Source organism: Leptidea sinapis, chromosome 1 (genome assembly GCF_905404315.1).
Source record: "Leptidea sinapis chromosome 1, ilLepSina1.1, whole genome shotgun sequence".
NCBI lineage: Eukaryota > Metazoa > Arthropoda > Insecta > Lepidoptera > Pieridae > Leptidea > Leptidea sinapis.
The window spans coordinates 15,290,393-15,317,299 of NC_066265.1; the positions used below are offsets into that span (position 1 = coordinate 15,290,393).

General features: G+C 36.1%; 1 protein-coding gene and 1 non-coding gene across 2 annotated transcripts in view; both read right to left on the reverse strand.

Moving 5' to 3' along the window:
- Positions 1–26,907, reverse strand: part of LOC126965513 (E3 ubiquitin-protein ligase znrf2) — a 153,706-nt gene that overhangs the window by 90,083 nt on the left and 36,716 nt on the right. The window lies entirely within an intron of this gene.
- Trnal-uaa (transfer RNA leucine (anticodon UAA)) lies at positions 1,695–1,767 on the reverse strand. Its single transcript has one exon. It is a non-coding gene; the product is annotated as a tRNA-Leu (tRNA).

Genomic DNA, 26,907 nt, shown 5'->3' on the forward strand with positions numbered 1-26,907 from the left:
TAAGGACTAAAAAATGTTTGCTTCTATAGGCTACATTTTATTTCACGCTCGAATAAAATTAATAAAACAACCAAATCGCAAGAATCAGCTAGTTTCGTGATTCCTTTTTAGTTAGTAATTACTTATTATTAAATCAATGACTCGACGCAACTATTGATAATTACAGTACTAGGAAGTGTTTCATTATACGTTCAGATAAGAAAGATAACAATATAATGTGATAACGAATGAAAATGGCTTAAGTTGTAATAAGTGGATTGTGGAAACATGATGAAATTGTCTACGCAAGGGCTTATAAGTGGAGTTTCCTTATTTGAAACAATTTTAAAACAAAACAAAATCACTTTTTTCATCTAGGTCATAGGTTCTCAACGTGGGCGATAACGCCCCCTTGTGGGCGTTTGAGACTTTCGGGGGGGCAGTAGCAGGACCCAGAGAAAATTATGGGACATTGAGATGGCGCAGATGGGGCATGGGTAGATTAAAAAATATAGTCCAAAAAGGCAAAAAGTACACGAAAATACTCTAGAAAAAAACATATTCTCAAAGTGGGCGGTGAACAAAATAAGGTTGAGAAACTATGATGCAGGTTAAGGAAATGACGCTTCTGTATGTCAATAGTTTGTTCCTTTTACCATTCACCACAAGTTCGGAAGTGGTTGAGCTTTAAAATCACTCTTTTAAATCGGCATTAACACTTTCTATTTTTACAAGTCATTTCAATTACAATATAAGTCAAGTGATATAATAAAAATGCTCAATGCCTTACACGAGTACCAAAAAAAAAATGAATTAATAACAAACATTGAAACTAAAAATGGTATTATCTGATTTAACTGGGGATAAGGTATATAACGTATAGAATTTCAAAGTCGATAATATATACTTTATAGACCAGTGCTCAAGCCTTTGAAGTTGATAAAAAGTGAAAAAAAATAGTAGAACGGAACCCATTGGAAAAGGATTTTATTTTTCTTATATTATCTAATATAAGAAAAATAAATTAAGGGCGATCTGAGGTCGGGAAGTGGAAAAGGGTGTGGTTGTAGGTAATAAAAAGATCTACAACTTTTGTTTTCACACTTTTTTCACATAGGCTGAAAATTTATGTGAAAATTTCAAAAAATCAAGTTTGACGGTGTCATTGAGTGCACAGAAGTAAAAAATAGAGTGTTTCAATCAGCAATCTTCGCAAAAGTTCATTATCTGAGTATAATATAAATTGAATCACCGCTCAAGATTTGAGCTGGAGAGGATAGAAGTCCGACAAATTCATCGCGGCTCGACTTTAGTAAAGTAAATATTGACACATCATCACATTCTCGGCTAGGAACAATGAGAGGTTTCCACGAAATTTGATCATTACCGGCTAATGACAATGGACGATGATTGCGTCTTCTAATATGATGACGTCATTCGTCAACACAATTTACTTGCAGCTAAATCTTGACATATTATATCCGAACGTATCTGTGATTGAATTTCAGTCGTTTCAACGGCTTGAAGTAGAGACAGTAATAACAAGCGGGAATGGTTTACAGTAAGGTTTATTTCCCTCTGCCTGTTTATTAGAAGGCTTGCATGTAACAATAAATATGCAATAAATAGAATATGTATGCAAGAAATAAATATGCAAATAACATCGAGTTTAGCTTCAAAAAAGTACACTAATAAAATATGAAAACAAATTTTTATGAACGATGCGAGACTCGAACCCGCGACCTCTCGCGTTTAGAGCGAGCGCTCTTCCAAGTGAGCCAACCGTTCTAGCGACTTATCGTTGATAAAATCTTGTACGCGAAACGGAACGCGAGAGGTCGCGGGTTCGAGTCCCACACTGTTCTTAAAATTTTGTTTTCAAATTTTATTTGTGTAATTAATCCCAGAAGTGAGGGTTGTTTGGCACTTTAAAACTTAACAAATTGTTCAAAAGAATATCTTTTTGTTTACATATATCAATGAACATCTCTGGTATTAAACATTCAAGTTTTATTTGTACCAAACTTTATGGACGATACGTGATTCCCAACAACACCTATCGGTATACGACCCTGTGCTCTTATCAAGTAAGCCAACGGCCTGAATAACTCATATACCGTAAAACTTAGTATGTTTGTGAAACTCTAGTGTTGTGCCGCCATCTACAGGCTTAATTTACAGTTGATAACCAGTACAAACCCAATCATTGCAGTTTAGGAAATTAACTTGAGATGTCGCTCTTCAAATACTTAGTCTGGCCATAAATACTGTTACAATAAAAAATAAACACAATATTACATATGAATTTTTGAGTTTTCTCATTTTGGCGCCAATACAGATTGTACAATATTTAGCGATATTAAAATCCAGTGGGTTTATAAAGAGAACCGAATCGCTTTGATTGCTTTTCACAAAGTAGGTATGGAGCCAAATTCAATTATTAAAACTCACCATACGCTTGGTACAGTAAAAATGTTTGTGTACCGGGCTATTAATAGGCACAATGAGACCTCTGTTTGTGACAGAAAAAAATCTGGCCGACCACGTAGTGTTCGTACGAAAAAGGTGGTCGAAGTACTAAGGGAAAGAATTCGAATAAATCCTGTCCGAAAGCAAAAGATTTTATCTGGGTGGGTGGAAAAACCGAAACAACTACTGAAGCGGTACGCAAAGGGAGGGCACATAAAAATTTTGTTTACCGATGAGAATTTTTTTTACAATTTTAACAAACAAAATGACCGTATTTATGCTCAAAGCTCTAAGGAAGCTTCGCAGGTAAATTTTTGTGTAGGCTGAAACACGAAAACATTACTAGAACAAAATACTAAAGTAGTCGCAAAGTTTTTTCCATTTTATACTTAAACAACGTAATAATAGAGGTTTAAGTGTGTAATTGCCGTTTGTCTAACCTACGGGCTACTGTGGATTTAAATAACCTCCTTGTTGCGAGAATCCACCGTGAAAATTTCGCGTGACACAATGTTCTAGAAATTACAGATTTAAATGTGTTCGGAAACTTCGCCTTAAAAAAATGAACTCCGAATGACACCAGCCATCATCTTAGTGGTGATGATGAATTAATTGAATGCGACGGTAGAACCGCTGATATTAAAATACCTGCTGGGGTAAAAGTGATTACCAAGCGGTTAACCCTCGTCTATATCGGATATCTATTTGTAATATTAGCCCAGACCCTTAATAACCTTTTGTGCCGTTCGGTAATGGTTAACTGCAGGTGTTGCAGCGATGCTATCTTGCAGCACGTTGATCTCCTTAAACATACTGTACAATTCCCAACTAATGCACTCACATATAAAAACAACTGTTCACTGAGCGAAGACATTTATTCCAAAAAATTCAACTAACCTATGTAACGGCTAAAAATATTTAAAGCGTGTTTAGAATATATCATCTTAATAATACAGCGCCATCTAGTTTCACACTCATGGTAACTCACTGTGTAGTTCACGCAGTGAAGTTTACATAATACTTAACATTCCGCCCACCATGGACATCCAACTATGTCCATAATACATAAGTATCACTGTATTTACACAATTTCTAAGTCACAATACAAATATTATAGTTTAGCCGCCCACCCTAGCAAAAGTGAAAGTACAATTAAATATAACATACAGCAATATTGATAGCTACAATAAACACTCCTTAGAACAAATATTATAATAATACATAAGTTAAAATTATACACAGTAACCTTCTTTGATGTAACACAACATACTTAACAAAAATATTTTAAATCTTTAAGGTTTTTCTACAGGCAGCACTATAAGTTTAGATACTGGTCGTTTTAAAACAGAATTTTTACATCGTAACGAAACTACTCTTGTCAAACTGTCCAAGCCAGGATGTTTCTCGGTGATAATACCGTACAGCCATCTGGCTGGTGGGAGATCATTTTCCTTAACTAAGACTATATCACCCACGTTTGGCTCTGGTGTTGTTGAAGACCATTTATATCTATGGTGAAACTGCGTCAAATACTCATGTGACCATCTACGCCAAAATTCTTGTGCTAACCGCTGAGAAAGATGCCATCTTTTTAAACTACCAATATTAGAATTTTCATAGTTAATGTCAGGGAGTAGCACTAAGGGTTCTCCAACCAAAAAATGTCCCGGTGTTAATGGAAACGGATCGTCCGGATTAGTGCTGATTTGAGAAAGGGGCCGAGAATTAAGGCAAGCCTCAATCTGCGCGAGGACAGTGGTCATCTCCTCGAAGGTCAGTGTATGATTACCGATAACCCGTTTGAGGTGGTGTTTGGTAGACTTCACTCCCGCCTCCCACAATCCTCCAAAATTTGGAGAATGAGGAGGTATGAAATGCCAGTTGGTACTATTGTTGCTTAACCAGTTAGCTATTTCTGAAGCTATGCTTGACCTTTCTTGGGTGAATAAGCCCTTTAACTCTCTGTCAGCTCCGACAAAAGTGGTACCGTTATCGCTCCATAGATCGGTACAGTGTCCTCGCCTGGCCGTAAAGCGCTTGAAAGCTGCCAGAAACGCTTCTGAAGTCATGTCACTGACAACCTCCAAGTGAATAGCTCTTGTGGCCATACAGACGAAAACACAAATATAACCTTTGGTAGAGCGATAACCACGGCCCTTCGTAGGTCTGACAGCAATCGGACCAGCGTAATCAACTCCACTTTTAGCAAAAGGTCGGCAAGCATTTGCTCTGGCCTCCGGCAATTGACCCATTAATTGTTGATTGGTTTGCGCAGAATGACGGACACAAGTTATGCATTTTCTAACAAATAACCTCACTAGACCTTTTGCGTTGATAACCCAATATTTAGTTCTTAAATAATTAAGCATCAATTGTGCCCCCCCGTGAAGTGTGCGAGCGTGGGCATGAGCTAATAAAAGGTCTGTGAAATGGGATTTGTGAGGAATTAAAATAGGATTCTTCATGTCATCAGATATGTTAGCATGCCGCAGACGACCACCTACTCTAAGGATTCCATCCTCGTCGAGATAGGGATTTAAAGAGGTAAGATTGCTTTTCCTCTTTACTTTCCCAAACATCTTTAATGAATCAATATCGTCTTGAAAACACTTACGTTGGCAGAGTTTGATGCATGCAATTAATGCTTCATTTATTTCCCATGAACTTAACCAACTAGTTTTGATTTTCTTTTCAGACTTCAATCTCAGAAATCTCCTACAGTAAGCGACGACTCTGGTAAGTCTAGTTAGGGAGGAAAATTTTGAAAGGATTTCGTCGTAATTGCAGGTAAGTACATTACTTTTTATTTTAATTTTCCGTTCTTCCAAATTTGTTTGCTTTATTTTGCCTTTACTGTAATTTAGTTCCTTTTCTTTCAGCCATTTAGGACCTGACTTCCAGAGCTTCAAATTACTCATTTCAGATGGGAGAATGCCTCGAGACGCACAGTCGGCGGGATTGTCACTTGACTGGACGTGTGACCATTGGTGGGCATCAGTAAGCGTAAGTATCTCAGACACTCTATTGGCTACAAACGTCTTCCACCTGCTTGGATGACTCGATAGCCATGATAAAACAACGGATGAGTCAGTCCATGCATGGACATTTTCCTTGGCAACTTGTAAAGTGTCAGCGATCTCACAAAGCAATCTTACAAGTAAAACCGCTCCACACAGCTCAAGTCGTGGGATACTTACCTGCTTAACCGGGCTGACCTTTGTCTTGGAAGACACCAAGTTCACTTGAATGACTCCATCTCTGTCAAGGACTCTTGCAAACACTACAGATGCATATGCGTCATCAGAAGCATCACAAAACCCATGCAGCTCGATGGTTGTTTCCCTATAACATCCTAACCAACGAGGGATGCGAAAATTAGTAAGTTCGCAAAGACGGTTGCGAAAGTTTTGCCACTCATGACAAAGATGAGAAGGAAGCTCACTGTCCCACGAAATTCCAGCTAACCAAATTTTTCTAATTAATATTTTAGCTGTTATAATGACAGGAGCAATCCATCCTAACGGATCGTATAGCTTAGCGATATCAGAAATTACTTTACGTTTGGTCACAGGTTCTTCTGAAGGAGGAAGTTTAACTACGTATTCAAATTCATCTGTATCCCTGATCCATGTTAAGCCTAAAATTTTCAAAACATCATCAGTTTTTATCTCCAAACTATCCTTTACTTCTTCTTTCCCTTCCTGAATTTTCCTTAACAGTTCATTACTATTACTGGACCACTTCTGAAGTTTAAAGCCTCCGCAATCAAGCACTTTGTTCATATTCTGATAGATTTCTATGCCTTCAGCAACGGACTCACATCCAGTCATGAGATCGTCGATGTAGAAATCTTGGTGCACTCGGTCTGACACTAAAGGGAACTCACTACCTTCATCATGCGCTAACTGTTGCAAAGCCTTTACTGCTAAGTAAGGTGCTGATGATGTACCAAAGGTTAACCGAACTAAACGCAGATGCTTTATATCTGTGTCTGGACCTTCACGCCACAAAAGACGTTGGTATTCGGCGTCTTCTCGATAGACCTTAACCTGCCTGTACATTTTAATAATATCTGCAACAAGTGATATTGGATGACGACGCCATCGCATGACAATGTGTCGCAGATCGGGTTGAAGGGTAGGGCCTACTAGCAAATCATCATTTAATGATACTCCATTATACCCTGGGCAAGACGCGTCAAACACGACCCTTAATTTGGTTGTAGTCTTGTCGTCTCTCAGAACTGCATGATGCGGCAGGTATACGACATCGGACTTATTAATTTCGCTGCTGGGAATATATTCCATATGGCCTAATTCAATGTATTCCTTTATTACCTTTGAATATTCGGCTCTTAGTTCTGGGTTGTGATTAAACCTTCTCTCTAATGCGTTAAGCCGTTTGCGAGCGATAGTTTCAGAACCACCATGCTTACACTGGGGATTCTCCGACTTAAAAGGTAGTTTAACTATATATCGTCCGGAAGAGTCTCTAGTTGTAGTGTCCGAGAATATCTTTTCGCACCTCTCCTCATCGTCAGTTAAATATTTCCGGCGCTGCGAGGAGTCGCATTCCAGTTCCCAAAACCTTTTGAGCAACTGATTATCATCGTCATGATTAATTTGAACGTGCAAACTAACAATCGCATTATGACATTTCTCTGTTACCGTGTGATAAGGTCCGTGTATGCTACCAGATAGGATCCACCCGAGTGTCGTTTGCTGTGCAACGAGCGTTCCCGAAGGACCCTTGATTAACCCTTCTAATAAAATCTGGCTATACACGGCAGTCCCTAAAATCATATCAATTTTATTTGGCACATCATACGAAGGATCTGCCAAATCGGTAGCTGAGAGTGTAAATGGAACGCATACAACTTTCCTTTCAGGAAGCAGTGACGTAAGTTTGCGTAAAACATACGCATTGGTAGATACCACAACTGAATGGTCTAGACGTGAGTGAATTTTGACTGTAACCATTGCCTTAGAGGGTAAAGTACCACTCTCCTCATCGCCTAACCTTGATATATCCGCCTTTATTGGAACCCTTCTCAAACCTAGCAACTGTACGGCTGACTCCGTTATAAAAGAAGCCTGAGAACCCTGATCAAGTAGGGCTCTTAATACTATAACTGCCCCAGATGTAGCTTCGACCTTAATTAAGGCCGTGGCCAATAAAGACTGACTTTGGATATCCGAAAAGCATGATACAAGCTTAGCGGTCTCGCTCTGTGCATTTGACGTCGCCGTTGTGACGACATCGGCGGTCTGTTTGTGACTATCGACCGATTTATGAGTACATATTTTGGGATGCAAAAGACTGTGATGTTTTTTGTTACAAATACGGCATCTCGTAGACTGGCGACACGAATATACGGCGTGATTCTCACCTAAACAATTATAACAAAGTTTATTTGCGTTTACAAAGTTACGGCGCGTATCAACATCTTGGTTCGCAAATGTCTTACAATTACATAGCTTGTGAGATTCAGAACAAAATACACAAGATGGTGTAGCAACGTGAAGCGTTTTTACATTTTTAGTAGTGGAGTTTACTGCTTTGGTATCTAGGAATTCGAGGGATCTAAAACGGTGTTCTAAAAATTCACGAAAATCTCCTAAATTAGGTAGAACATCCAAAAGTTCACTAACCTTAACTTCCCACAACTTCCTAGATTCCGTATCTAATTTTAAAGTTACAATATAAATTACAATTATATCCCAATTACTAATATCAACACCTAAATTTTCCAAAGCATGCAAACATTCATTTGTATTATCTAAAAGTTCCTTTAAACCTGCTGAAGTTTCAGTTTTCAGGGATTGCTGACTAAATAAGCGTTTCAATATACAGTTACAAAGATGTCTTTTATTATTGAACCTTTTTTCAATCTGATTCCAACACTGTTTATAATTAGCTGATGTTATAGGCATTTGTCGTATCAATTGCTCCGCCTCGCCGGTTAAATACCCCTTTAAATAATGTAATTTCTGCACATCATCCAACGAGTCATTTGAATGCACAAGGGACACAAATAAATCTCTAAATGTGGGCCATTCATTGTAGTTCCCTGAGAAAGTGGGTATTGTTATTTTCGGCAATTTAATAGACGAATGAGAACCTGGTTTACTGACGACATTTACTTGTGCCTTTGATGATGTTATTTTGTTTATATGTGATTTTAATTCAGCCTTATAGTCAGTATATTTTTCTTCAGCTTTATCATAATCACCATCACGAATATATGACGATTTATTTAGCTCTTCTTCCGCCATATTACTGATAATACATTCGTGATTATTAGTAAATTTATCCCAAAATTGTTCTAAAGTCTCCGATCTCGTCTCTATATAAGAAATAGTGATACGGTCCTTTGGAGACTTTTTGAAATTTGTAAACGAATTTGCAATGCGTAATAGTAAATCTCTTTGCACCTTAAATTTCGCTTCCATATTGCCAATATTTTTCCAAACTTAAGTTGAAGTTAGATACTTCACAACTAATGTTCAACAAATTGAACTGAGAAAATTACAAGTCCAAAACAGTTTCAAAATATTCTAAGTCCAAGAAATTTTCTAAGTGTTTTAAAGTGCAGTAATTTCTACATACAATTGGGCATAGATTCCCCGTCTTTGCACTTTTTCGCAAATTATTCTAAGTCTTTTAACACTTCACAATTATTCTAAGTTGTTAGGAACTTTAACTTTTCACTGAACTAACACATCGAATTTTTTCTAAGTCTTTTTACTTCTAATAACTTGTAAAATTACTCACAGTTTGTCCAGTTCAACACTTATACTTGCGTAACACGTGCCTGCTGTTGCTCCACCGTAGACTCAGGATAGACCACCCGACACCACATAAACTTGAACTCGTAATTTCTTTCGATTCCTTCCGGCAACGATAGGACCATGTACAATTCCCAACTAATGCACTCACATATAAAAACAACTGTTCACTGAGCGAAGACATTTATTCCAAAAAATTCAACTAACCTATGTAACGGCTAAAAATATTTAAAGCGTGTTTAGAATATATCATCTTAATAATACAGCGCCATCTAGTTTCACACTCATGGTAACTCACTGTATAGTTCACGCAGTGAAGTTTACATAATACTTAACACATACCTAACACCTATTCCTACATCAGGGGGCCATTAACTGTAAGTCTACCACCACTCCAGTCCATGACGACTAAGACGACTCACTAACAGCCGTTCCCAATATCTACAGATAGAGATAAATTACTACCTTCTACTGTCAGTTAATTAGATGATTCAATTAGCTGTCAATAATCTGAATCTGTCCCAATATTGCCGATAAGTCATTCTTATCGCCAGTTTACTGTTGCAATTTCCATACAAACTTCTATCCCTGGTAAGCTATACGTCGTCCCATTGACTGACAGCGTGTACAGATAAGGTGAGTTACAGTTACTAAGTTTATTTAGACAGAAAAGTCAACGATACTTACGTTTTTTTTATCTCAAGTAGGCCACAACCGAAGATAGACTGAATATTGGGAGTGGCCGAAAGTCAAAGTCAAATAAACTTTATTGAAATAAGCGTAAACTAAGCGCTTTTGAATCGTCACTACAAATATTTCTTTGAAATTACTGAATTTACCACATTTTCGGAAAAAGTTGAGCTCGTGAGACGAACATACAAGGAACTCAACTGCCACTCTTTTCAACCAAATAGTATATTTTTACAATGCCTGTAATATACATAGCAAATTAGTTTGTAAGGTGCTGCATCCAATATAGGAGTTGTGTTTAAACAATATTTAAAATTATTTCATGAAAATTAATGAAGAATAAAATGTAGAAAAATATAAATTATCGTATAATGCATGCATCAACTTTTAGAGCTTGAACTCATTGTATGTATCTAAACTCACTTAAGCGATATTTCGAATTTATGCAATTCTATTAGTCGAAATTAAGTCAAGGCGTCATTCGATTTCCATGTTGAGGAGGCACTGAACACCAGTTTGCTGTCGTCTACCATAAAAAGACATAATCAGTGACGTAATGAAGCGCAAACAGCATTACCTAACGAGGTAATGCAGTTTGTGACGTACTTATTACAATACAACGATTGCAACAGACGTCTGTATTTTACATAAATAATCGATACCTTCCCTTTATGTCAATATTTCCTATACTTGGCCAGGGGCGTGCATATCATATGGGCAATTAGGCAGTGCCTACCTCGTTATGAACCTAAATAAATATAGTATTTAAGTTAATTTCGTTTAATAATACCTCGTAAGGTTTCGTTATTTTATTACCAAAATTCTATTGAACACCCACTCATAATTTTTTTCCTTACGCTAGATAGTAAATACCTATCTACGGTAAGCAATATTTGCATATTCCAAAGCTCAACTACGGCTAGTTAGATCCACAGTGCCTACCTTGCTAGAAAACCCATGCTCGTACCAGTTCCACAGAGTAGCTTACAGTTCAAGTTTATAACGAACAAAAAATAGTATATTGCGCACCTATGGAGAAAAGTAGGTCATTCTCACCTGCGGAATATTGATACTGTCCAATTGTTGGCAATTTCCTACTTATCTCAGGTGGTCCGTATACGATTTTTTTCCCACCTGGATGAAAAGCTCGCTTTTAGTCCCTGGTACGAGGGACAAAAGTCGTCTTGCCGGGAGAGAATCGGTCACTTTTGTCTGTCGAAACAGGGATTAAAAGCGAGCTTTTCATCGAGGTGGGAAAAATAACCGCAGCAAAAACGTTTATGATAAATAAATTTTTCGTTATATCAATCAACAACAAACATTTCCAGTAGATGTTTTGCGGTTTCAATGACGTCATCGTGTAGATACACGTCACTATCAAAAACCCAATTTAATAAAAACATGAAACACTTGGCAGCTTTCCGTTCCTATTTATTATGATGCCTCACCAGAAAATCCTGGCAACCATGACTTACAAAAATAACTATACTAATAAATGGGCCAGTTTTTTTGTTCGGTTATACTGAGAAAACTACTGAACTGCTAGGAATAATACTTATACAGGATGCAGCGTGTTTCGGAGAGACTAAGAAGTACAAATAATTCAGTCAAACAACTGAGAATAAGCGGGCGCGCGGTAGTTAAATTATAATATGGCAAAACTTTTGCCGGGTCAGCGTGTCCTAAATGAATAAAAATAGTTTCTTATAGTACACACATTGCATATTTCCTATGATTCAAAGTTTTTTTTTTTAATACGGGACGAGACGAGCAGCACGTTCAGCTGATGTTAATTGATACGCCCTGCCCATTAAATGCGGCAGTCCATTTTTATGTTAAACTGACACCGACTATGGATTCTGAAGAGATCGAAGTAGGTGGATATGTGGAGGTGCAATCAAAGAAAGACCACGCCCTTTCTATTGATCAATTTTGGCCGCTTTCTCTCAACTCATGCTTTAATCTCGTCAGTAGAACTCCGAGTTGATGGTTCTGCCCTTCCCTTGGAATCCCACCATACACACAGTATCATCTTATTGCGAGTTTAACCGGCATATTTTTTGATGAAAATAAGGGACGAGAGCGCCTGGGTCTGACGGTCTGAAGAGCGCCGTAGCTAGTAAAATTACTGGGCAAATGAGATATAACATATATATATAAATTATTATATATAATATAATAATCAGCTGAACGTCCTGCTCGACTCGTCCCTGATTTTCATTAAAAAAAAACGTTTGAACATTAAAATAATGATTAACAGACGTATTTAAACGTCAAGGAACGCATTTATTTTAACTACCGTCCGAATATACGAGTACATTAGAGACACAAAAACAGATATTGTTTCGTTATAATAATCGTTCATAACAATTATAGCGCCTGAGATTTAACTGAGCAATTTCGCATCGAGAGTAACTTTGCAGCAATAATTTAACAGGCGTTAGAATATCCTTCCAATTACATTCTAATTATTCTGTTTTGAGGGACAGTTGGTCGAGCAATTGCTTATCGAAACTGCCGAACAAGTCACAGTATAAATTGCAGTTGGATTAATTATTTTATAATTACAAATTATTATTTAACTAGATTTTAAATCAGATCTCATTTAGAGACAGAAGATATGCAAAGGTTGTATGTTACCTATGTGTAAATACTATTATCCCGCGAATAATCGTCATCGATATCTATTAAAGATTTCTTGAGTAATTCCCACACAATTCTTTAAATAAAGTAATTAAGGTACAAACAAAAATTTAAAAACGATAGATGAAAATTATATAAATTAACAAAAATCGTATTTTGCAAAATGAAAAATGGCATAATTCTATCAAATCAATATATTGTCATCGGTCCTCGCAAATCTAACGAAATCTGGCAGTTTACAGTGGGTCAAAATCGCGCCCAAATGAGTCGGTTACAAACAAATATACCTACAGGTGAAGCTAAAATAAAGTGTGTAAGAAGTAAATACAAATAATAAATAACTATGTCTTAATTATGAACACACTTAATTATGACACAATGTATTTTGACCTAATTGAATAAATGATTTTTCCATCTCTTTTTTCATCTATACATTAACACGCGTGCACACTAAGTACAATAGCTATTTTTGATTACACACACATATATTATATAATACATACCTCACACAACACTCTAGAAACTTGGATACCATTCTCGTCATCTGAATCATAGTGATGTATCTAAGGGACTCTCCGTCACGTGCAACCAAAATGTGGTAAAAGCTTCCTTGCGCGGTCTATCAAAGACGATATTATGACATGGGTATTATCAAAAAAAGCGCGTATATTTCCTTTGATTTCTGGAGTTTCAGTAGAGAATGAGCAGCGTGGGTTACATCAACATCTTCCATTGAAAGTTTTAAATTTTGTGCCCGGTGACTCGGAGAACAGGTATCCTTTACATATTTCAGACACGGTTCTCTCAAAATGCAAATCGTATCGCAAAAAAAATTCGCAGATCAGCAATTTACTGTCAATTCACTGATTGTGACAGATGATTAAATCTGTTTTAAAGTACTGTTATTTATAATAGTTTTTACAACAAGCGTTGGCTTAATTAACAAATCATGACCAAAACTTTGTCAGTCAAGTCAATCGTGAGTATTCAATTATGAACATGCAAAATCTTTATATTTATAAATCCTGTGTCCTGATGTTTGTTTCCAGTGACCTCCTCAAATAATTAACGGATTTTAATTAAAAAAAAACTTTAAAAATTACTTTAAAAAATCAACTTGTACTAGCGCTATATCGATCACCGTCATTTATAAATACATCGCCTTTTCTAGATTCTCTAGCTACGGTAATCCAAGATATTAAAGATGCTCGTTGTGTAATTGTTGCTGGGGATATTAATATTAATATTTGCTCTAATGATGATAGTCAAATGGCTACTTGCGCGAAATATCTTTGTTTGTTAGCAGAGCTGAACCTTCAGCCCATCGTAAATAAACCTACACGAATTAATTCGTGCCTAGATCACATTCACGTAACTTCTAAGTACCACTCGGAGGCAGTTATTTACAAATCAGATATTACAGATCATGATATTGTAATTGCCGGAATAGTAACTAAAGATACCAAACAATATAAAACTTGCAGACTCACAAAGAATTATAATCTAGAGCGCATTGTAGAAGAATGACAGACAGGCTGACTGGACAGAAGTCTATAATAGCAATGATATAAACAAAGCAGTATCTGTTTTTGATACTATTCTAACAAACATTATAAGCAAACATTTAGAAGAGAAACGAATAAGTCGATCCAGAATTACTTTCAAGCCATGGATGACGCCTGGTCTAATTAGGTGTGCTAGGCACAAAGATCGCTTACATTTACACTTACGTAATTATCCCAATAATAACACGGTCAGACTCATTTACACACGTTACAGAAATTTTTACTATGATCTTTTGCGAAAACTAAAACACAAACATGAGTCATTTGAATTGGAAAAAAACAAACACGACCCTAAAAAGCTCTTGAAGAGTACAATAACAATTTCCCACACCAAGAAAATAAATCAAGTACCACTAGAACTCACCAATATTAAAGATACTGTAACGGAATCTCTGGATTATTCTAATGAATATTTTGCAGGCATAGGTAAAACTCTTGCAAACAAGATACTCACAGCATGCAATGAAACAGAAGATTCACTCGCTATTAAGATAATACTCGAAAATACTCCAGCGCAATCATTTTTCTTAAGACCCACTGATGAAGGAGAAATTGAATCCTTGATAACTCTAATCTTGACAGTGCTCCTGGACTGGATGGAATATCAAACCGCCTTTTGAATATTAGCAAAAAATATATTACTCCCCCCCTGACGAGCATATGTAATCTAAGTTTATCTCAAGGCATTTTTCCTACTGCCTGGAAAATGGCTGCAATTGTTCCTATTCATAAGTCGGGTAACAAATTGAATCCTACGAACAATAGACCGATTTCTTTATTAGGATCATTCTCAAAAATTTTGGAAAAACACAAGCGATTGACAAGTTTTCTTGACGCACATAAAATAATATCTGACAGACAATTCGGGTTTCGCACTAAAAAAATCAACGGAAAACGCTGTAGACTTAGTAACAAAAATTATTTCTTCCAAACTAGATAAGCAGCAAGCATGTATCGGTGTATTTTTAGACCTCGCGAAGGCTTTTGATACAGTCTGTATTCCTATACTTTTACGAAAACTTGAGCTCCTAGGTATTCGAGGTAATTGCCTGAACTGGTTCAAAAGCTATTTAATGTGCCGAACTCAGTGTGTTATAGTTAATCATAAGAAAAGTAATCCAAGTACAATAGATTTTGGCGTCCCCCATGAAAGTATATTAGGCCCCACGTTATTCCTTTTATATATAAATGACATCAAAACTAAAGTATCCAGCTCTGACGTCATCTGTTATGCCGATGATACAGCTCTTTTATTTTACGGGAAAAACTGGGACACCTCACTACACATAGCGGAACAAGGAATGAGGAATATTGCAACTTGGCTACAAAATAATCTTCTCACCTTAAATCTCACTAAAACACAGTACATCTGTTTCCATAAAACGAAAACTTCATCCCCTTCCCACATTTTTGACATTAAAGTCCACACATGTCCTGTTGCTCTATCTGGCCCTTGCTCTTGCAATAGTATAAGTAGAACTACTCATATAAAATACTTAGGAGTCGTCATGGACGAAAACTTAAACTTTAAGCAACATCTTAATACAACAGCGAAAAGAGTCCGCAAGCTGATATATATTTTTAAGAACTTACGCGCTTCGGCATCTTTAAATCTGCTAAAAACCATTTATTTTGCAATCGGTCAATCTGTATTATCTTATTGTATCACCGTATGGGGAGGTGCGGCTACTTCACACATGATACTCTTAGAAAGAGCACAGAGAGCTGTCCTTAAAGTGATATTTAAAAAACCTATTAGATACCCAACACAAAAACTATATAAAGACTTAGAACTTCTAATAAATACAACATTTGCAAGTAGATTTAGCCCATTGTTACATATATATATATATATATATATATATATATATATATATATATATATATATATATATATATATATATATATACAACAAGGTAAATTTAAAATGTTCTATTAAAAATTGCTCGATCCATCAGGTCAAATTTAAAATACGGAGATGGTTACACACACTCACTTATGCAGACATGGAAGCTATTCTTAAAGTGATAGCTTAGCATTCATATAATGTTAATACTTTGTAACATGATTATATGAAGATAATCAGATACTCACACACACACACACACACACACACACACACACACACACACACACACACATATACAGAGTGCACTTTTTGACCTTTCGGTTCATATTGTTAACTTTAGGATGTAAATTGGTTGCCTACAGGACAGGCTACGCCTAGTGTAGGGACCAAATATAATGTAATATTATGTGATAAAGTGTCTGTATATAATAAATATAATAATGTAGATTACTTCATGGAGTACAATTTAGTCCAACTTGAGAGATAGGATAGTTTTTATTTCGATTTGCGACCCATATTAATTTTTATTCCCAATATTGGTTTCGTATGGACAAATTTTCTACGAGAGAATTTATTGACGCACATTTTGACAGTTCCGCTGTGAAACAATTTCACTATAACAAAAGGGAGCATATTTTACGACATAATTCTTGATTTATGAAATATTTTAGACAAATTCATAAAAAGCAGTGTTTTGTTTATGCACAGAACAACGTCTGTCGGGTCAGCTAGTAGAATATAAATAGAAGCGAAGCTTTCCGCAGAACAATTTCAATATTACTAAAGAGCCTGTTATATTTATTACCAAATGATATTCTGTTCTCAGACCGCCAATAAGTAAATTGAAAATTTAACGCACGAATACTCCAGGAGATTGGATGGTCTGTGGATGGGAAGTCAGGCTTGAACGTGCATGTCGCAACTGAATAAAGTATGGCTCTAGTGTCCTCGATCTTCTGCCGATAAACTCTACTAGTTAGCTATAGTCTAGTGATTCTATTGTGTTCTACAATGAGCTGTGAGGTCTATATCTTATTCTTGTATATAAATATATATATAAAATCTCAATTTCGAATACGGCTCCGACGATTTTAATTAAATTTAGCATACAGGTAGTTTCGGGGGCGAGAAATCGATCTAGCTAGGTTTCAATTTCAAAAAATGTAGTTTTATCCGTGTTTTGTCAGTGGGAAGGCTCTTTTGCACAGAATGCCGGCTAGATTATAGGTATCACACGGGCGCCTATTTCTGCCGTGAAGCAGTAATGTCACCCGTTATAAGCTCGGAATGCTGTTTGGATCTTGGTAATTGTTTGGATTGTGTTCACTTGAACAATCTTAATGCCAATTACTCTCATGTTTACGAAATAATCACTTGGGTTGACATATTAATTACTAGTTAACAATCATAAATATCATCCAGTTACAAATAACTACTTTCAAAACCAATGCATAGTTTACATTGGTGCAATCAACACCAACACAAAAACCTGTAGCGCTATTCTCGTAATAAACAGAGAATAGGATCGAACCAAGCTTATGTCAAAAAGTTAAATTTCGTATTCTTGTTGTTACAAGAATTGTGACGGTTGCTCGAAGTAAATCCGTCGAACAGCATTATATTACAAATATTACTTAGTAGATAAAATTAATTGTAATAAAACCATGTGATGCCTTTAGTAAGGCAGTACGCGTGTAACCACTCATTGGCCCGGTCCTAGTAACTATTAACCATTCGTCTATAACCATTACAGGACTGGTCCAGTAACCATTTTAACCATCATTACCAATTAATGGTAGAGATCCGCGTACTCACAAGTAGAACCATTAATTATAGTTATTTAGCAAGTATCATAGATAATTTAGTACCTTAAGTAAATACATAATATATGATAGCGGGAAAACTGGATTCGCCAATACTGCAAAGATTCGTTCAAGTTCTTGTCCGATAAAAACACACTGTCTCAGATTGCTGTCAAAGTTATCCTCGATGGTTTAATTATGTATTAAGAATAAATTATATAATATTAAGCAAATTGTAGAAATTGTAATATACTAAATTTTTAAGCCTGTGACTAACAAAATATGGGCCTCTGTTACCCCAATAAAGAAATTTATTATTATTATTATATATCGACCCCTAAGTGCAACCCCTTTTCATGGTCCTTCGAGCCGGATGGCTTAGTTTTGATTGTGATGAAGTTACGGAAAGTAATCGAATGATGCGTATTCTCGCAAGATCCAATGTCAATTGTTGGGCGATGCATATTCCGCAAAATATTGACGTTTGGTTGAGTTGGCAACTTTTAACATATAATAGGGCCTTAATTAAGGGTTGGTCTCCGCTGCGCTCTACCTAGATACTACAGGTGTAGTCGCAAAGTGCGGTAACTTTTACTACACCTAAATGGGCGTACTCGAGCCAGTCTCGAACAAAGTGTGACGTTGACGTGCCACATGTTCTGTTAAACTTTGATAATAATTGAAACTAAACGGCCGGGTTGAGTAGTAAAACTTTGGAAAAATAATAGTACCAGAAATAAGAAAGACACTGGGATCACACATTATCAATAAGAAATTTATATTTTATTAATTTCAATGTAAAATAACACATATTATAATATTATATATAATATATTATAAATTTGACATATGCCAATGAGTGTCAAGATGCCACGCGCACAAGCATCTAATAATAACCGTCATCTAGTTGGAGCGCAGCGGAGACCAATTCTTAATCTAAAATAAAAATAATAATAATCCTATCAAGGAGCTAATTCCAAGCGTGGCTGACTGTGTTTGAATTTAGAACTCAACTGAAGTTATCATTTGTTTACAAAATTTAAAAAAGAGTGTTGGTGGATGTCGGTCAAAAATCTGTTCACCAGATACTGCTGTTAAGGAGAACGTTAAAAAGAAGTATATCATTCTCTGCCTTAAGGCGACACTAAATGCCAGCGACCTTGAGCTAGTGGGTGGAGCTTGCGTCACTCCCCGCGACCGCGTACTACTGCAATGCACATGTATTACGTTTCCAATATGCTAATTAAAGTTTCGATAGAGATTGATTTACATCAATCTTACTATTAAGATGGTCAAAACACCTTATTTTCTTCTCTAACCAACTTTTTGCCAGTGTAAGGCATTTTTCTAGTGATTAGGGTTAACAAACGATTTTGGCTTCAAAATTAATATTTAAGCGAATGAATTGTGACAGTGGTCTGCAATTTTTAGCACTACACAGAGTTTTAAAAATAAATTACACTATATTTCATAAAAAAAAATAAGATATATTCATATATGAAATTATTAAGGAAATAGTTTTGTTTAACATTTATTTTATTCAAAACACACGGAACATCTAACCGGCTAGTTAGATGTGATGTTGGATTTAAAATCATTAAAATGCACATATTTGCCCTCAACCTATTTATAATAATGTGCTGCCATGGAAAATACTTTATCTTTGAGCACTAGAGACTAGAGAGTATTATACTAGTCTAATAACTGCAATGCTGAAACCTGCTCTGCACAGGCTATATAATATTTGTAAACCGAATTCGTCACCCCGTTAAGTTTTATTTTGGTTGTACTCAACGTATTCCTACACCCGGAAAAAAAGTGTGCAGATAAATATATTTCGCTAGCGGAATATTCTGTAAAAATTAAGCCTTGCAAATGAGAAACAGGAACAGAGGAAATGCATCAAAATAGACGTAGCCCAATTAGCGCAAGGCCGCGTAACATTTATTTTTAGTAGGTATCGACCGTCGCACATGACAACCGTTTCCAATTCACATTAAAAGCATATTTCACTGTTCGAATACACACAACAGTACGCTCAAATTGGAAGAGCATATGACAGCGTTGTTTCGCTCTAGCTTTGATCTATGATTATTTGCGATGTTTCTAGAATTAAATGGCGTATAACTATTAGTTATTATTAAAGTCCACTCTGTTCTGTCACACAAACAGCTCAAATTTGGACTAGTTTCTGAAAAACGTTCCAATCCACATACATCACATTTAAAGAAATTTGTTTTTAAAGTTTAATACATATTAGTGTTTTCCATATAATATGTGGGTTGGGCTGCTAAGTCATGATGTCATTTAAAGAGTAACAGTAGTGCTGCCATTTTTTGTCAGTCCGTTAATATGAATCACGTGACCAGTTTTGTGTTTGTAACTCAATTTCGATATGATTGTGGTTTGGAACGTTTTATTGGAATTACGTCCAATTAAACTGCTAAACTATGATTTCAACAACATGGATATCGTTTTCGAGGTTTCAAGAATGAGCACGAAACTCTAAGGCTCCTCTTTTCAAATCAGATTAGGTATTACAAGTTTTTATTTTTACTGCAATTTTGAAATCATTTTAATTATAATATATGCAAAGTGATGCAACAAAAATACTCAAACGTCAAAAACTAAATGGCTTACACGAGTAAGTCAAAAAAAAGTAAATTAATAATGATAATCACTACAGTTATTGAGTACAGTAGATGCATCAATCCACACATACCGTAAATAAATAAAGGCATTACGTGAGCCTTTTATTAAATAAAATATATGACAACTTTAATTTGAAGGTAATTAAATGAAAGAAATAAAAAAAACATGAAGCAGCCTGCCCGGTAACAAGATCATCCAGCCACCCCAACAAGTAGCGCCCGTTCACGAGCATAACGCATGGACCAGCCATCGCCTCCCTCGACCATATTTTAGCAAAGGGAACGACCCGCCCCACGTCGCCGCCACAAGCAGTGGCATTTAAGCGAGCATGACGATGCTTGTCACGAGAAATCTACCGAATAACCAAAGAATGTTCATCTACATATTACGCAATACTTATGCTAAATGCGTTTACTTACAATTTACCATTTTAATTTAATTTACATAATCAATACATGTCCAATCAATAAGCAAGCTGGACAACCTATATGATATATTATAAGATCAAATAGATCAAAAGTCAAACACAACGGAGCTGTTCTAAGAACCCGATGTTGCTCAGTCTCGTCAGCACTTGTCTGTCAGAGGCCGCGGCGGCGGACGCGACCGTGAAACCTATCGATTGCAGTCGACCTTGGGCTTGCCACTCATGAGACGACATCTAATTTAAAAGAATACGTCATTTTCAGTGCCAACATTACATGTGTTCCAATTCTCCGAAAGTTTTCACCGCATTGCTTAAAATCGAAACAACGTGATCTGTGCTCTATATAAGTATTATAATAAAAGTCAGACTGCATGTTTGGGTATAATAATTTTTAAATATAGAGTATGCACCGCACCGGCAAGGCACCGGCCGCGGCAGGGGATAAGACGCCTGCACTGGTGTTTATACAAGCTTTATATTAGATTTTTTTTTTTAAGTTTATTTGAACCATAGTTACAAATATGAACGATGCGGGACTCCGTTCCGTACAAACGCGAGGTTTTAGACCAGCATCGTTCATAAATTTTGTTTTCAAATTTAATTTGCGTAGTTAAACCCAGAAGTGACTGCTTATATTAAATCATATCAAGTCAAAATCACCCTATTAATGTAGTCAAGGAAGTGACACGTCTTATGAATGTCAAAAGTTTAAATTATGAAAAATTTACACTGCTTTTATCGTCAAGCTCGAAGGCAAAAGTAGAATCAATATTAAAATTATAAACAGAATTCTTAAGTAATAAACATGGATAAACAAGACGTGGACCCTTCAGACTTTGTGTTGTCTAAATATGTTGATTATGATTTTCTGAAGAAAGCCAAGTAAAAGAAAAGTTCCTATGATTTCTGTAGTGTTGGAAGAGTTTCAGAAGAGGTGATGTTACTATCACGTGGCGGCCCATATTATATACTCGTATACCGTCCTCAAATGAAATCAAAAAATTGTTGATAAATTCATCCCATTTAAAGTGGAAAGTGAAAGCTTTAGTAATGACGTAATGATGTAATCTAAGGTTTCCAGCATGTGTTGCTGGAAAATGTATACGTCAGCAAACAATACTTTTTTTCAGGTTAACATTACCAGATGTTGTATAACCGTTCTTTGACAACGTTTGCCACAATTTCCCGCCTAGTAACGGAATAGTGGGTCTTGATATCTAGAGCAATTACTTATAATTGACTACAGTTTCGACATAACTTTAAGCCGGTGTACATTCTAGCGCTCAGATCTGGCCATATATGGAGTATTGCTCTCATCGCGCTGTCCAGCGCTTCCCAGTATCAGCTCGAACATTTCACCGCGTTCCACTGTGGGTTCCCCCAGAGCTGCTTGAATAAACCAGGATTCAGAATTCTGTGAAGCTCCATTATTTGGCGTAGCCAAAAGACGTCACTTCATTGTGTGTCTTTACCGCAATTATTAACCGACTTCAAAAAAAGGAGGAGGTTCTCAATTCGTCAGTCTTTTTATTTTATTTTTTATGTTTGTTATTTCAAAACTTTCGACTTTGTGAACCAATTTTGATAATTCTTTTTTTTATTTGAAAGCTGGTGCTTCCCGTGTGGTCCCATTTTGGTTCAGATCTGACAGTGGCATCCACGAGAAAACCATAAGTCTTAAATTTGCTGTACATACGTATAGCAAAGTGGATGATAAATTTACGAAATTTACGAACAACTCAATATCGCGCCAACCGATTTAGATGATTCTTTTTTTATTGGAAAGGATATACTTCAAAATTAGTTCGACTTACAGCAAGGGTGCGATCTGTGGCAGAATTTCTAACTGTCTGTAATCAAATTGTTAAGCGCTTTCGTTCATTGCTGCATTGAAAAATTTAGTATAAATACACATATTTAGACAAATTGTTAGTTAGTGTACTTCAAAATCACTAAAAATCAAAAAATAACAAAAAAACAACCGACTTCAAAAACACTATTCCAAAACAATAGATATAATATGCACTAAAAAGTATAAAAATTATTACAATTATTGTAATTTTTGGAGTCGGTGACATCCAAGATAGGTTTGTAACTACATACATAGTTATAGGTGAGATGTGCTTGAATTGTGAGGAGGCGAGAGCGGATCGTGGCGGAAGGACACGATTTCCACTATCAAGTGGACCCCAGGCTCGACTGATGACTGATGTAGACAAAACATAAAATGCTGTCAATAAAATAGCTTATTGTTTCTGTATATTACGAGATACTCAAGTTAAATATAGGTAGTCAGATAATCCGAGTAGAACCTGACACAATTAGTCATAACATGATAATGTATTCCCGCAACCAGAGACCGGCTCTCTAAGCTTGCTTGCATTATTCAAGATGCACTAGCTGGCGGGTCTCTGCACTATGCATTTGTAAACAGAGATCAAGTAACGAGATGAACACGTCACTCACAGCATCAGCTACACCGCACATTTATCTGACCTTAACTATAATCTTAAAGGCCGGCAACGCTCCTGTAGTTCGACTAGTATTGTGAGTATTCACTTTAATTTTTTTAATGATACCACAAATTCAAATATTATGATCAAAATAGGATGTCACATCACTTATTGAAAGTCAAAAAAAAACTACCTACCACCCATTCCAAAATAAATGCCTCAGGCCTGAGAAGAATGGGCGCAACAAACTCAGCGGGTTGTTTTTTTCATTAAAATATATGTTTACAAAGTAATAGTGTACAATTAAACTTATTATTTAATAGCCTGAGGGCGATCGCTCCATTCCCAATCTGTGGTATCATTGAAAAAGTAATTTATGTTATAGTAACCTTTACCACACAAACGTTTTTTAACAATTCTTTTGAAAAACGTAATACTTTTGTTTTGAACATTTTCTGGGATCTTGTTGTAAAAGTCATACACATCGCCCCACAGAAGACGTACAGATTTGGAAACCGCCTCAGACTATATTTAACTGTATATAATTAGCTATATTCATCTTTATATTGGCGAGCGCAAACAAAAATTTGTAAATTAAATTATTCATTTTTCATAATGGTTCCCTAGCAATTAAAGTCACAGAGGTTTGTAGGTACTATTGCTATATTGGTATGCAAGGCCTAAAAATTGGGATGCCACTCATAATTTTGGGTCCTTCAAGAATACTGAGCAGCATCAGTGGGAGGCTCCTTTACACAGGATGCCGGCTAGATTATGGGTACCACAACGACGCCTATTTCTGCCATGAAGCAGTGATATGTTAACATTACTGTGTTTCGGTCTGAAGAGCGCAGTAGCTAGTGAAATAACTGGGCAAATGAGACTTAACATCTTAAGGTGACGAGAGCAATTGTAGTGCCGCTGAGAAATTTTGGGTTTTTCAAGAATCATGTGCGGCACTGCATTGTAATTGGCAGGCCGTATCAATTACCATCAGCTGAACGTCCTGCTCTTCTCGTCCCTTATTTTCATTAAAAAAAACACTGCATTGTTATGGGGATTGTAACTCTTACCAAAATCATGTGAACATCTTACCCGCCTTGTCACTTTGTTTCATAACACAGTTACCACATATTAATATTAGTTCAACAACATACGTTATAAAATGAACACAATAATCTACTAAGTACACTATTTTATTATTCACGCCCGCGTCTTATTTATGTGGGAGTCAATAAATAGACTCTATTTAACGAGGCAATGCCTGTATACTTAATCTGTAGATAACTTACAGAATTTAATTCTTTGATAATGCCACCTCCATATAATCGGATAATCTGTAGATCCTACTGTCTAATGGCTTCGTATCCAAATTTCGGATATGGTATTACGCCCGCGCCGGGTTATTTCATGTCGTCTCGCAAATGCAATGCGGAATTATTTTCGACTACTTTGGTATAGATGGACGAAAAAATTTAAAGCCATGGAATAAACGATTCACTTTATTAAAAAACGAATTGTGTGGTTTTATCAAACCACGGTATAAGTGAAACTTTTTTTCACATTATAGACATTTAACTAAAACTTTTTGGAATAATATTCCATTAAGGGTATAAAAATCGCTTCATCAATCTTAATTTTATACTTGGAAAATTGGAATGATAATGGGAAATAATTAAAACAAACAAAATAGCGTGGAGCACTGGCACAAATGAGCAATAGTCTATACACTACACGGTCAGCTGCTGCGAACTATAGGCGGCGCCCGACCGTCAGGCGACATGCAACGACAAAGCAACACGCAGACGAAAAAGTTTGAGACGATGTAATAAAAGATTCACTTTAATAAAAAACAAGCGTGTTTTAAACCAAGTCGTAAAATGATTTAGTACTTAAACGTCACAAGCCTTGCGACCTATTCGATAAAGCAGTGTAAAACCTATCAGTAGAAAACGTTTGACATTGATAATGGCACGTCTGACAACATGTCACGCGGGCGAGCGCAAGGGTTTGCCGCGACGGAAGCAGGTCAAACGGCACCGCGGGCTTGTCCGAGCAAATCTGACGAGATTGCGTGCGTGTCACAAGCAAGCCGCTAACATGTCACATATAATGCAACATTGCGATTGGTAATCTTGAGTTATTAAGTTGAAAATTACCTATTGTAAGTACCTAATCAAGTAATAAGATAATACAGGAACCCAAGCATTAAGATTTTCACACAAAAATAGAAAAAAAATACAATAAAATTTGGGGGTTCCCAATACTAAGAACTGAACCTCAATATCATTTTTGAAGACCTATATGTAGATACACACGTGGGGGGCACAGTAAAATTTTTCAGTTTTTCTTCATCAAACCCCCCACGTGTGTGGGGTCATCTATAGATAGGTCTTCAAAACTAATATTGAGGTTTCTAATATCATCTTTTTCTAAACTGAATATTTTGCGCGAGAGACACTTCCAAAGTGGTAAAATGTGTCCCGTCCCGTCCCCCCTGTAACTTCTAAATTAAGAGAATGATAAAACTAAAGAAATATATATAATGAACATTATCCTGCAAACTTTCACCGAAAATTGGTATGAACGAGATCTAGTAAGTTAATTTTTTTAATACGTCATACATCATTTATGTTACTTGCTGCTACGGAACCCTTCATGGGCGAGTCCGACTCGTACTTGGCCGCTGTTTTTATTGTTTAATTTGAAGCTTTTTTTCGGGAGAGAGATGAAAAATTCTGGTAATAAATCTGACACTATTGAATGATCGATTCTTAAAAATATATTTTGCAAATACATACATACAAGGTGGATTTTGGAAGCGATCTAGCTAGATCTCACCTCTAGTAAAATAATTTTTTCTGAGCTTTCACACGCAGTGTACTCAAGGAGAAATTTATGTAAATTAACTAATTTATATATAAATACATTAACTTATCTACTAATCACCTATTGAAGTGTGTCACGAAGCGTGTGTCCGGCGAGTAATCATAGCAAATGTCTACGTACCTGGAACAATAAATATATAAATAAGTTATAATATTCACACTATTGTATTATAAATGATGACTATAATATTAAATTTAAGTTCTGCCGGCTTCTTAACTTATATTCAAAAGTCAAAACCTAGCTGCTGCCCGCGACACCGTCTGAGTAGACGCTATAAAGCAGAAAAAATACCATATCTACATCTAGCGTGATAATATATGTTGTAGTAGCTTGTATGTTGTATATACAAGCTACTACAACATATATAATATAAACAAGAGGTGGGAGCCTCTTGTTTATATTCAAGAAAAAAATTGACTTAAACATATTCAGTAGTTTTGCGTATCGCTCAGACATACAAACAAACCAACAGAGAAATTCTATGAAATACTTTTTTTTTGGATTCGATATTGTTTGTAGAACATGTACAGTTTTTACTTTGTTACAATTTTATTATATACGTATATAGTTTATACTCTAGAAAAAAAGGGATTTTTATTTTAGGCTAGCTGACCCCGCAAACGTTGTTTTGTCATATAAATTATTTTTAGAGTTAGACCGTTTCTTAGACATTGTAACATGTTTTCTTTACTTTTACCCC